Below are 10,994 nucleotides of genomic sequence, written 5' to 3'. Positions count from 1 at the left end.
ACAGTGAATTTTCAAATTACTAAGACATATAAAACATGACTTGAATGTTAAATTTCTTCTATTCAATCTCTTAAATCTATTGGTATTTATGTGGATATTATTTGTTGCATTTGCCGCACATTCTTAAAAGTTTCTCTACTGAACCCTTTTCAAAAGTCTAAGAATGTGTGCAGATTTTTAGATTTAAGAAGAGATTAATTGTAAGTTTATAACTACCAGTATCAATAAAAGATTAAGAAAAACAAGAAAGAGTGATTCATTGTATGGAAACAATTAAATATTTTATCTGGAAAAGTAAAAACAAAGACCTGAAATTCGAACAGTGAAAATCTTTGGTAAGCAGGTGGAAGGATGCATGTACACAATATGGATAGCAAATAAGGTGTGATTTTGTGATGTGTTACAGTGGTGAAACCAGCCATGTAAGTTTGCATTGCTGTAGGAGGATCATGGCATCCTTAAATGGAGAGATGATGGTTGCTGCAGAAGCATCACCTAGTGCGAGGAGAGGAAAGTAGCAAGCTAAGCACACATGGCAAGTTGTGTATACAGCATTTCCTTTTCCTTTGATGAAAATTGCATGTACTTATCACAGTAAACACTCTAACCTAGAATTAGCGGACGAAAGAGATGCATTTAAAAGGAAAAGCTGAGAGAGATAATTACTAATTACTATAATATATTCAAAAGCATTACAAACAAGCATTATACARCTAGGAATTACATGATGTATTACACAGGCTAAATTAAAGGAGAAAAAACATTAGGCTATATTTTTGGAAAAACTCCTATGAGGTAAATGACTCTGCCAGAAGGATGAAAGGTCTAAAATAAAATGTTGCTCAGGTAACCTTTATTTTAGTATTTTCCTGAGTTCTTGACTTTGCAACATGAAATGTTTTTCTAGGCTATCAAAAAAAAAAAAAAAAAAAAAAAAGAATAATCGAGTCACAAGTGGTTGAAGTTGGAAGGGGAGATGTTGTAGTCCAACCCCCTTCTCAAATAAGGCAACTTACGGCATGTTGCCCAGAGCCCTGTCCACACAGTTTTTGAGTGTCTCCAAGAAAGGAGACTCCACAGCCTCTCTGGGCAGCCTGTTCCAGTGCTCTGTCTTTCCCCACAGGAAAGAAGATTTTCCTTGTGTTCAGACAAAACTTCATGTGTTTCAGTTTGTGCCCAATGCCTCTTCTCCTGGACACCACTGAGAAGAGTCTGGCCTTGTTCTCCTTATACCTTGCCTTTGTTGGGAGTCACTGATCCACTGAGTCAGCTGCTCCTCAGTCCCGCTCACTGCCTACTCATTGAGCTTGCACTTCCTGAGCTTGCCTGTGAAGAGGTTATGGAAGACAGTGTTACAAGCCTTGCTGAAGGTAATGCAAACAGCATCCACTCCTCATCTACCCCACCCCTCATCCCGTCATTGAAGGCTGTGAGTTTGGCTAAGCAGGATTTCTCCTTTGTGAATGCATGCTGACTACTCTTGACCACCTTCATACACTTCCTACGCTTTGAGTGGTGCCCAGGATGAGCTGTTCCAAGGATGCAGGTGAGGGATGAGGGTCCAGGGATGAGCTTTCCAGGGATGGAGGTGAGGCTGACCATGATTCCTTGGGTATTCCTCCATGACCTTTTAAAAGCTCAGAGTGATGTTTATTTTCTCCTCATCCTCAGGCACCTCTCCTGATTGCCATGTCCTTTCAAAGATCAGTTGTCCACCAGTACAGATTAGGAGTTGACYTGCTGGAAAGCAGCTCCATGGAGAGGGATTTAGGAGTCCTGGTTGACAGCAAGTTAACCATGAGCCAGCAGTGCCCTCGTGGCCAAGAGGGACAATGGGATCCTGCATGTGGGGAAGAACTTTCCTGTGAGGAGCAGGCTGCCCAGGGAGGCTGTGGAGTCTCCTTCTCTGGAGATCTTCCCAACCCGCCTGGATGCCGCCCTGTGCCCCRTGCTCTGGATGTCCCTGCTGGAGCAGGGGGTTGGACTGGATGATCTCTAGAGGTCCCTTCCAACCTCAACCACTCTGTGATTCTGTGATTCTGTCTCATCCATGTTAGCCTGCCCTTTAATCCTTACCTATAAGCTCTTGATGTTCTCATCATTTACCCCTAGGCAGAGCTCCATATATTCCTGTTACTCCCTGACATAAAGAATGTCTTCTCCACCTCACCCTCCTAGATGGTCCACAGCAACATTCCAGTCATTGAGCTATCCCACCATATGTCTGTAATTGCAATGGGATCACAGCCCTGCAACTGCACACGGAGCTCTATTCCTTCCTGTTTATTCCCCACGCTGGGTGCATTTGTGGACAGGCACTTCAGGGAGATATCTGAATATGTTGGTTTCCCAGGAGAGGTGTAAGGAGATCACTSCCATCAGCATCTTCAAGAAATGAACCCGAAAAAGCTCATAGCAAATCTCTACTGAGCATGTATGATTTGTGACTTTTTTTGGAAGGTTGATCAATATTTTGAAAGTGTGCTCTTTTTTTTTCTTTTCTTTTTTTCTTTTTTTTTTTCCAGAGACAGTTTATTTTGTATCATTGTATGAAGCGGTCCTTCAGCTCAAATTTCAGTCTTCCAAATAGATATGTCTCAAAGAAAAAGTTATAATGCAAAAAAAACCCAACCGACCAACCAAACAAACAAACAAAAAAAAAACCACAAAAATCCCCACACTTCTGTCTCATTCTTGGAGATGGCTGAATGTTTCTGGAGGAAATACAGATTATATTGTGCTCTAACTAGCTTTTCATTTATAATATGCGTAGCTATATCATCTCATAATTCTGTCCTCTTCCACCCATTAAATCCGATTTTCACCTCAATTTTCTTAGGGTCTGTTAGACATAGAATATGAAGTATGTTGGTTCCAGTCACTTATTTTTCATTATCCTTTAGAAACTGGAAGTTCTTCTCAAAGAAGAATGAAGGTCAAATTGTTTAATTAAAAGAAGATTTTTTTTTAAAATGGCATGGAAACAGTCTGCAAGCCTACTAAGCTCCAAAGAGTTTCAGTTTAATCTAGTCTAGATTTAATTTATTTTTAATTGCCCTGAATACCAAACTTATCTTACAAGCCTGGAAAGTACTTTGTTTTTCTTCCTGTTTCTCGTAGTTTCTTTTTGTTACATTTTTTTTAGCTCTCTTTAATCAAATAAATCTCACGTATACCATTTCTAGCTCAGATTTATGGTTCTTTTCTATGTCAAAGATATGGCACAGTATTTGTCATTTCATTCAAACTGAAAAGCCAGTATAGGAATTTGAACAATATTTTGTTGGATCAGGCATGCTATTTGGGGAGAAATGTACAGTATTTTTTCTTCCTATGCTAACAGTTGTTACTGTCCCATATTGTTTCAGATAACTTCTTCTCCAACTCTTCCTGAAAACAGTTATGACCAAATTTTTGGAAAAAACATTTCAAATATCTCTTAATTTGGTCTTAGCTAGATTAGTTCAAAATGTCAGGATGCCAAACTTTTCGTTTGCATGTCAATTGCTTTTTAATAGTATAGTGCAAAAAAAATAGTGCTTTTTTTTTTTTTTTTTTCTTTTTTTTTCTTTTTAACCTATGAGCTGAAGGGCTGGTTGCCTACTGCTCAATGTTTGGGGTTTTTTTTACAGATAGTTTGGTAAAACAAAAACATTTTATCATTTTATCATTTCCTTGCCTTCTCTCTGTGGGSGAGTTTTGAAAAGGATAAAGCAAACTAAAAAAAATTACACAGTATCATCCTTTATAAAGGAGTGATGTATCAATGGTTATTTAATGTAGAGCTTTCTTTTTTTGAACTATAAGAAGAAGTAAGAAAGGTGCTTGATGAAAGAGTTAATGAAAAAGAATAATGCTTGGAACAGTASATAAAGCTAGTCCTGCATGTCCTATAGATAGATAGCTTATCTGTTTCAGGTAAGCTGTATTGCACGTAATAAGAAGTGACAAACTGTAGTGGCCACTTGTGTTTATAAGGTTTCAGAAATCACCACACTTTTGGTTAACCTCAACAGACCAGTCCTTGCTTGATTTTACAGTTTCATTATGGGTAACAGAAAAGGTCATTCTGGGAAGCTCATGTTTACTTAACAAAATTTTCATAGGATAGTGTATTTAAATTCTGATTTTAGTATATAAAGTTGAAAATTGGATTTTTTTTCCAGCATTCTTGTTGTTCTTAAAACCCAGCCATTGCAATGATGAATTAAAAACATGGGAAAAAATGGATGAATATTTTGTTTTCCTTAGRATTATTGAAGAAAAATGAAATAGAAATTGTCTGCAGTACAGCTAAGTAAGTTTGCAGAAAAGCCTCYTATCTGTAGGATTTTTTCCTTGCTTTTCCTTATTTTCTTTCCAAATTTCCTCAGATTTTTTTTTCTAGTAGGATGAAGCAAATACTTTAAATATAGGGAAATCAGCACAAGTCCAAAAATAAACACAAACACATCCTGTCATTTCTAAGAAAAATCCTCAAAGGGAATCAGTGACACATTAGACCAGCAGCAAACTCTGCCCCAGATTTTGCCCCTTAGGCATATCATGCACTGTAAAGTGAAAATCTATGGAGAACATGGATGTGTGATATTTTACATCTGCGCTTAGTAAGCATGGTTATTTGAATACTGGACATGTTATATTCACTATTTTTTTCTGGTGCTGTCCAAATGTCTGGTCCTGGTTGTGTTGTTATAATGCTAGCAGTATTTCTAGGCAATACATGCATAGCTTGAAAAGTGGGTGGTTTGACTAGAAAGTGGGACAGCAGCAGAGTAATTCCTGTGACTCTTCCTATTTGGGGCCTCCTTCGGAGCCACAGCCATAAGGAATGGTCTTTCTTGGAAAACAGTCGGGCAAAATTCTGGAAAATCCTAGAGCATTTAGATTACAATGAAGACCAGGAAGAAAATGACAATAAAGCAGCCTGAGATAAATTCAGTGGATGGATTCAGTAGGGATAGTGGATGGAAACTTACAATTGCATTAAGATTCCTTCTGGGAGTCCAAAGACTCATCCCTACCTTCTCTCCTGTGAGCTTTGCATATGGCCTGTGCCTCCTTAGTAGGAGCAGATCCTCCTCTGCCATCAAGCATCTGCCCCTCTGGAGTATCTAGGCTAGGAAGATTTTAAGCCAAATTCAATATGGCAATTTTTGTGTTCATGTCAGAAGCAAATTTTTTTGACATAATGKTTTTTTTGTTTTGAAGTATAAAAAGTATCACCCCAACAGTATCTTGAGGTAACGTTAACCCACGTTTGTATGTTCAGATTTTATACTTACTTTTACCTGCTTATCCTCAGTTTTGTTAGGCAGGAAACCAGCCTGCTGACACCAAAGAGTTGTGCTTTGCAGGTAGCGTTCTTCAGGCAATCAGAAGCTCTGACACCTCTCCAAAGTTGTTTCCATATGTAGCAGTGCAAGTGCTGCGTGTGCTGCATGTCCCACTAACGTATTTTCTCATGAGTATGTTTTTCAAGGACTTTTAAAGTAGCTAGATATAGAAAGGAGTGAAGATTCAGCAGGAGGAGATTGTTTTTCAGCTAAATCTAAAACTGGCAAAATTTTTGTGACAGATAAAGCTTCAATTTCCCAGGTAAAACTCCATCCACTTTCTTCTGATGACATGACAGGCAAGATGTGGTTATTTCACTAAAAGCATGTGCCTGTTGACATTTTAGGTGTTATAGTACTTGGCAGTGATTCATCTTGAGGTTTAGCCCACTTTAAGGAAACACACATGACCTCTAAAACCACCAGTCATCCACATTCAGATGTATCAGGCTCAGAAGGACATCAATATTGCTTCTCCTACACGTGTGGCACATACAGTTGTTGCAGCTTTGGCCCTATGACTTGGCTTGATTCTGATCCTTCTACTAAATRTCTGTGCTATGGGACATCAATTTCACAGAATCACAGRATGGTTGAGGTTGGAAGGGGCCTCTAGAGATCATCCAGTCCAGGCCCCTGCTCCAGCAGGGACACCCAGAGCACGGGGCACAGGGCGGCATCCMGGCGGGTTGGGAAGATCTCCAGMGAAGGAGACTCCACAGCCTCCCTGGGCAGCCTGTGCCAGGGCTCTGGCACCCTCACAGGAAAGAAGTTCAGCAAAGCCACCCAGAGCCCGTACGGCAGGCTCGCTCTTCCCTCCAGCAATGTCACGACCTTCCTTGAGTGCTTGTGATTATCAGCAGTCTGCCAGCTGGTGGTTTGTGGTGCATGGCTGGGCTGATGGCAGCTGACCACCTTGASCCTTCACAGTAGGCTTTTGGAGCTCATACAGAATAATTCTGCATCGTCCTGGATCTGCAGGAACCTGCGGAGGCTCCATGCTGTCATTGGTCTGTGCCACAAAACTTTCCCAAACGAGTTTGACTAAAGATTTTTCTTGWGTAATGTTTTGTTATTGAGGAAGAGCTTTTACCTCAAGGGCTGTTTTCTAAATCAGCAAATCCCTGGAAAACCGTCTGAAGCCAGAGGTAAATGTTTTGCTATGTAATGAAACCCAAAGAATGTTTCTGCACAACTGGAAGGTGTCCCTTAAAACACTGTAGTCAGTGCACATATCCATGCTTTGGGATTAAGAAATGCATGTGTGCATCTCTTGTGGTGGTGGTGGTGAAGTGAGAGTATCCCTCAGTGGGCTGAGGACTGTTACTTTTCATAAATCTATTGAGTCAAATTCAGTTTTTGTATTGCATTGAATGACGGTTGATTTTTTTTGCCAAACAAAATACCACTTTTATTTGCCAACTATAATAGGTAGTTTTCCCTGCTCGGCAGTTTGAGTGAACTGGGCATGATTTTATTGGCTTGTGTGGGTTGCCTGCTGCTTTATCATGCTTAAAATAAAGTTTTGGTTCTGACTGTAACTTATTTCTCTACAATTAAATGGACAATATGTGGTTAAATAAACAGAGTAATCAAACCAACACATATGCACTAAGTCAAATATAATAATGAAACGGAACATTCTGGTTCTTAAGAAAAAGGAAATTAGCTGTCCTCACTATCAAAGCAGTGCACATCCTRTGTCACTTCCTTTTCATCTCTTTCTGTACTTACTGCTGCAGATCTTCCTATGGGGCACCTATGCTTAGTTGCTGTAGGCTGTAGGCTCTCTTTTCATATAGGGCTACCAGCCAAGTAGCTACCAGCCAAGGGCATTTCTGGCTCTGACATCGTCACCTGGATTTCCTTTCTCTCTTCTATCCATGAAGCCTTGAATGACTAAGTTTCCAAAATAAGGGAGGTCATTTGAGTGGGATGATTCTAGATGGTCCTTTGTGGTATTCCACAGGAGCTAAGAGAAAGAAGACTCTTCCCCACACTTGCTAGTGTTACTCTGGCCCCAGAGAACTGACGACTATTCTGTATTTTGAACAGACTGATATACTGGTAAACACTGGGAAACGTATTAGGGTATGGAGAAGTTCGTTCCTTAGTTTGTATATGCAATGGGAGGAGAAGTTGCCTGCCCGCTGAACTCATATGCACTTGTCTCTCTGCTAGAAATCTTGTAGAGACATTAGGATCAGTGCTACAGAAATCAGTGTATGGACTTCATATAGACGTAGCTTGAGTCTGTCATTGGTGCCTACCTCTGAGATCCTGCAGAGGAGCCTGTTCAGGCATCATTTTGAGAGATAAACTGGTAGAGTTAGCTCTATTGAGCTAACTGAATTAAATGGCCTAAGTGAAAGCAGTTTGCTATTTTACTTCCTAGAAAGATGTTTTGCTGAGCAGGCTGTTCTGGATTCTCTGTGGATTGAGATGCAGTAATTATGGTTGCAAGCTAAGCAGCTTCTCAAGATGTCCCTTGCCCCTCCTGGAAGGTCTCCTACAAGAAACATCATAATGGAAACCGACAGATTCAGTGTTTAGAGCTTCACTAAGGCAAAGGACAAGAGGAAGGGCGGTCATTAATAAATCCACAGTTTGTTTTTCCATTTTCCATGTATCTGCATGTATCTGCATGAGATGAAAGGATTTGTGGTGTATAGACACTTCATTCTCTGGAAAAGGGAAGAAAGGTGCTTTGCCACATATCAAGGATYACAGATCCCTTTCAGTGATGAAAAAACTACCACCTTCTCTCAAAGCTTTATCAAATTCTAGTAGAAAGGGGCAGCATCAGAGGACATCCCACAAGGTACCAGCATGGGACTGTATCAGCAGCAGCTAAGCAGGCTGCTCAGCAGATCAAAGCTCTGCTCAGGGAGGGCTTGCTCGCCATGGTCCCTTGTCATTTCCTCCAAGGAGGCAGGTCCTGCTGAAGGATCAGCAGGGCCAGGCTTCAGCCACTTCTTCTGTGTGCACCTGCATGGCTCATCTAACTCGTTCTGCCAATGCGTTATTACTGTCGTATTTAAACATTTAAAGAATTATGTTTCTCTCTTCCTTTCACCTTTCCTTCTGCCTTCTGTAACCTTGTGGGTATGCAGATCCGTTGCTGTGCTACGTCCCTCGCTGGTTTGACCCTGTAGGACACGAGTGCTGCTGGAGTCACAGGTTTCTATGAACGCAGAAGTGCAGCTTATTGCAGGATTAGAGATTTTGTTTGCAATCCAAAAGTAAAATGTATAGAGTCCTTCTCTAATGGTGCTTAGAAAGCAATACAAATTTATGTGCAAGTTAGCAAGTCCTTTTGACGGACTTTCAGATCATCTCCCCTGAGTTTTGCATTATTCTTTTCAATATCCAGGAAAGTTTTCTTTTATTGTGTTCCCTTGTATCTGTAAAAACCTCTTCTGGGTTAAAAAGATAGAATGGACATGACCACGAAATTTATTTATATCCTCTTGTTCTTTTTGTTCATATCTTGTCCTTGAGTGAGCTTATTTGGTGGAAAAATGTATAATCTAAAATGCTTTTTATTTTGTAACATATTTTTTGTCATAACTGAAATTCTCAAAACCAACAGTCACTAGAAGCACCTCTCTTCCAAATATATGTATATTTAAGTAATATRTCTTTGAAGTTTTTCTCTCCACAGCTATTTCAAAATGTTGGGAGAAAAGCTGTTTTATGATTTAAGCTATAGCAGTGACTATTTGAGATAAAAAAAATTTTTTCCTGTCATTTAGATAATTTGATTGGACATATTTTGCATTTTTTCCTTTCAATATGAATTTCTGCCTATTCTTTATGAGACTTACCATACAATTAACCCCATAATTTTCAAACTAATGTGTATCAGTGTTTTGCTGGCTAGAGTTATGATCTTAAAAGATCCTTTGGACCCTTCCTTTAAAGGTAGATGAATCATCAACAGAGGCATTTCCTCTGAATGCTGAAAGGGAATTGCTCACCAAACTTGGTGAAGTTTATAAAAAGTGGTAAGAATTACAAATGAATGATGKCTCACTGCACAGAAATGAAACTCATGAACAGAGCATGTCAGCTATGCGTTCAGATGCTTTATTGGATTTCCAGTGGAGAACAATCAAGAGTGAGCATCCGAGAGATGAAACGGTGTGAGCAGCGTGTCCCTTCCAAGCTTGGAAAGATGTTTTGTTACCAAAGTAATGTTACTTCCCATATTAAAACAGATCCTGGATGAGCAGGCTTCCTCTGGCCTGGTGCCTGCGTGCACTGCTGTCTGTCCTACTAGCTGTCCTCGCTGTCCCTGTGCTTCTGTCAGTCACCCAGTACAACTGTGAGCGCAGCTGCACAGAGAAGCCACAACGTCCCTGACGTGTCTCCTCCTGCTCTGAAAACCTACTAATTATGGAACTGTCCCTTTTTTACACTAGCTCATGGGCACAAGCAGGAAGCACAAAAAAAAAATGAGGCTAAAGTATAAAGCAGGGGAGGGGATGCAGGATCCTGATGATGCCGGAGGGAAGGAGAAGGAGAGATGAGGTGGGGGAAGATCTGAATCACCTGAAACAAAGAAGATAAATGGTGCTGAGGGCCCCAGGTTCCCGGCATGGCTTGGGCTGCTGTGCAGGCACATAGGGATCGACTGTCCCAGATCACTCGGGCTGATGGTTGAGGGGAGAGATGCCGTGAAGAACAGCACGAGCTGGTGGGTGCATTTGCTGTATCACTTGAGGGCACACCGAACAGCTTGTCTTCTCCTGGTTTCCTCAGAGGGAGCTGCGTTTTTGGCCCAAATTTTGAATCACATGTCATGCAGGGGGAAGATGTCAGCTCAGAGGAGATATTTTAGCATTTTTACCACAGGTCCTATCTCAGACTCAGACTAGATGATTGTCTAATATAGAACTGTGARAAGGTCTGTGGAGCAAAGTGGGTGAGATAAGGAAGGCAAAGTCACCACTGGAGAGATAGGAAACACCAAAGGGAAAATGGAGAGCAAGGCTGTGGGAGGGCAGTTGGGGAGCAGTGGGGCTGACTCTTTCCCACCTGCCCCATAGCCAAGGCTCTGCAGCTGCCCTCTCAAGGGTCTCTGGAGGCTGCCCTGGTGTCCATTTGGGCCATTGCTTTTAATAGTGACGAACATTTAAAAAAATCCTCAACTGCCCCAAGAATGAGAGATTTCTCCCTCAGGAATTGTAATCTTGGCCAATACCATCTTTTAAATTCATTCTATTCATTTTCCCTTCCTTCCTTCTTCCTTCCCTCCCTCTCCACCTCTCTCTTTCCCTCTCTCTTTCTCTCTTTCCAATCCATCTTTCTGCCTTTCTTAGAATCTCTTCCTCATTTACAATATGGGGACTTTCAAAGCAGATGTCACAGGTCATAAGGAAGCATGAGTGGGCTTTGTGTGATAAAAAGATGCGTGATCACAAAATTTATAAAAAATGATCCTTAAAAGATTATGTCCAAAGGATATTTGTATAGGTATGCGGTGTTCTCAGTACAGAACAACAACAACTAACTAACTAACTAACTAACTAACCTAATGAATAGGTGATAGGCCTGAGCAATATTATACTGTTCAAGGCCACCTCTTTGGAAATACATATCAGCTGGAGACACATAAAGTTTCATAAAAAGTAAGTCTTTCTTTAAAGTTCTTAT

This window comes from Nothoprocta perdicaria, unplaced genomic scaffold (assembly GCF_003342845.1).
Source record: "Nothoprocta perdicaria isolate Ctin4 unplaced genomic scaffold, notPer1 scaffold_311, whole genome shotgun sequence".
NCBI lineage: Eukaryota > Metazoa > Chordata > Aves > Tinamiformes > Tinamidae > Nothoprocta > Nothoprocta perdicaria.
Note: the sequence above shows the minus strand (reverse complement) of the source record.